This window comes from Armigeres subalbatus, chromosome 2, assembly GCF_024139115.2.
Source record: "Armigeres subalbatus isolate Guangzhou_Male chromosome 2, GZ_Asu_2, whole genome shotgun sequence".
Lineage (NCBI taxonomy): Eukaryota > Metazoa > Arthropoda > Insecta > Diptera > Culicidae > Armigeres > Armigeres subalbatus.
In genome coordinates, this window is record NC_085140.1 from 33,659,535 (window position 1) to 33,662,883 (window position 3,349).

Below are 3,349 nucleotides of genomic sequence, written 5' to 3' on the forward strand. Positions count from 1 at the left end.
AGCTGAGTAGTTTTATCTCGTTTTGAATACTGGAGTCTGAAAATATTTCCTCATAACTAAAGATTGTATTCGATGAAATATGGATACACAAAATAGGTCACCAAAAATTTTCCCTGAGCCCGATTCTTTTCAAACATTCTGGAAATAAAGTACTACTAAATGGTTAAGTTTTCACATCATTTCTTTATTAAACCTCTTCTCCCAACCCGAATGCCCGCACCTTTGCCTTGACCCCTTTTATCAGATTTTGGGCAATAATAGGACCGACTTGCTTACTTACTTTTAACCACACTTTCTATAGTTCATGTTTATTTTCTATCAGTTTTGGAGTTTTAACGAGCTTTGCCTTCATGATTGCCCAAAATGTTTCAATTAGGCGAAGTTCCGGGGTGTTTGGAGGGTTGACGTCTTTTGGTACAAAAACTACATTATTATCTTTGTACCAGTCTAAGACGGGCCGGGCATAGTGGCAAGATGCCAAATCCGGCCAAAACAGTGTCGGGCCATCGTGAGATCTCAAGAAGGGCAGAAGTCGTTTTTGGAGGCATTCGTCCTTGTACACATGTTTTATTGTTTTCTGCACAAAACAAACTGAAACTTTCGCCTTTTTTGCAACATCAAAATTTTGGGATAACGATTAAATTGGTTCAAAACCATCCTGGCCTTCTTCGGATTTGATGTGCCACGTTTTTCGCCACTAGCATTTTCTCGCTTGGTTGTCTTACGGCCCTTGAACGTTTTGATCACATGAGATACTGTTGAATGTGCGATTCCCAGCTGTTTTCCGATCCATCGATGAGAAGCGTTTGGGTTTTCGAAGTGAGTGCCCAAAATTTGTTGGCGCACTATTTCTTCATTCGAAGCCATCACTGAAATCACTCGACCGATTTTCACGAAACTCAGCCTATGTAAACGTTACACAATTAAATACATACAGTTAAAATTTCTAAAAAAAAAAAACCCACACGCTAAAAAGTTTGTCCGTGTTGTGTCCGCGTGTGTCCAAATTTCATCGAATACAGTCTTTTAGGAAGGGTGAATATCTCCCTGTAGGTGGATTACCTGGGTTTTTTGGCAAAAGAAACTGTTCGGCTGAATTACATTTTCAGCCAAAATGCCTTCTCTTCAAACGATGATTTCTACCAAACTATTCTGCCTAACGGCTTTTTCGATCAAATAACAATTCGAGCGACTGACATTTTCGACCGTATGACCATTTCGGCCAGATGGGGTTCGGCCTAATGGTTCATTCGGCCAAACAACTTTCGGTCTTGTAGCCTATTCCCGTCATTTGAAAAGAAAGAAAGAAAGAAACCAAATCGGCCACGTTCTAATCGACGGTAAATTCTTCTCCGACATCATGAACGTCCGCACTTACCGCAGTGCGAATATTGAATCCGACCACTACCTCGTTGCAGTATGCCTGCGCTCAAAACTCTCGACGGTGTACAACACACATCTAAGTCGGACGCCGCGGCTTAACATTGGGCGGCTACAAGACGGTAGACTAGCCCAAGAATACGCGCAGCAGCTGGAAATGGCACTCCCAACGGAAGAGCAGCTAGGCGCAGCGTCTCTTGAAGATGGCTGGAGAGATATTCGATCCGCCATTGGTAGCACCGCAACTGCTGCACATGGCACGGTGCCCCCGGATCAGAGAAACGACTGGAATGACGGCGAATGTGAGCAGTTAGTTGAGGAGAAGAATGCAGCATGGGCGAGATTGCTGCAACACCGCACGAAGGCGAACCAGGCACGATATAAACAGGCGCGGAACAGACAAAACTCGATTTTCCGGAAAAAGCGTCATCAGGAAGAGCGAGACCGTGAAGAGACGGAGCAACTGTACCGCGCTAATAAAACACGAAAGTTCTACGAGAAGTTGAACCGTTCACGTAAGGGCCACGTGTCACAGCCTGATATGTGTAAGGACATAAACGGAAACCTTCTTACGAACGAGCGTGAGGTGATCCAAAGGTGGCGGCAGCACTACGAAGAGCACCTGAATGGCGATGTGGCAAACGAAGATGGCGGTATGGTGATGGACCTGGGGGAACGCGCGCAGGACATAATTCTACCGGCTCCGGATCACCAGGAAATCCAGGAGGAGATTGGCCGGCTGAAGAACAACAAAGCCCCTGGGGTTGACCAACTACCAGGAGAGCTATTTAAACACGGTGGTGAGGCACTGGCTAGAGCGCTGCACTGAGCCATTACCAAGGTTTGGGAGGAAGAAGTTTTGCCGCAGGTGTGGATGGAAGGTGTCGTGTGTCCCATCTACAAAAAGGGCGATAAGCTGGATTGTAGCAAATAACGCGCAATCACATTGCTGAACGCCGCCAACAAGGTACTCTCCCAAATTTTATGCCGTCGATTAGCACCAATTGCTAGGGAGTTCGTGGGGCAGTACCAGGCGGGTTTTATGGGCGAACGCTCCACCACAGACCAGGTGTTTGCCATTCGCCAAGTACTGCAGAAATGCCGCGAATACAACGTGCCCACACACCATCTATTCATCGACTTCAAAGCCGCATATGATACAATCGATCGGGACCAGCTATGGCAGCTAATGCACGAAAACGGATTTCCGGATAAACTGACACGGTTGATCAAAGCGACGATGGAACGGGTGATGTGCGTAGTTCGAGTTTCAGGGGCATTCTCGAGTCCCTTCAAAACCCACAGAGGGTTACGGCCAGGTGATGGTCTTTCGTGTCTGCTATTCAACATCGCTTTGGAAGGGGTAATACGAAGAGCAGGGATTAACACGAGTGGTACAATTTTCAATAAGTCCGTCCAGCTATTTGGCTTCGCCGACGACATAGATATTATGGCACGTAACTTTGAGAAGATGGAGGAAGCCTACATCAGACTGAAGAGGGAAGCTAAGCGGATCGGACTAGTCATCAACACGTCGAAGACGAAGTACATGATAGGAAGAGGCTCAAGAGAAGACAATGTGAGCCACCCACCGCGAGTTTGCATCGGTAGTGACGAAATCGAGGTGGTAGAAGAATTTGTGTACTTGGGCTCACTGGTGACTGCCGAAAATGACACCAGCAGAGAAATTCGGAGACGCATAGTGGCTGGAAATCGTACGTACTTTGGACTCCGCAAGACGCTCCGATCGAATAGAGTTCGCCGCCGTACCAAACTGACAATCTACAAAACGCTCATTAGACCGGTAGTCCTCTACGGACACGAGACCTGAACGATGCTCGTGGAGGACCAACGCGCACTTGGAGTTTTCGAAAGGAAAGTGCTGCGTACCATCTATGGTGGGGTGCAGATGGCGGACGGTACGTGGAGGAGGCGAATGAACCACGAGCAGAGCCGTAGCGTGGACTCC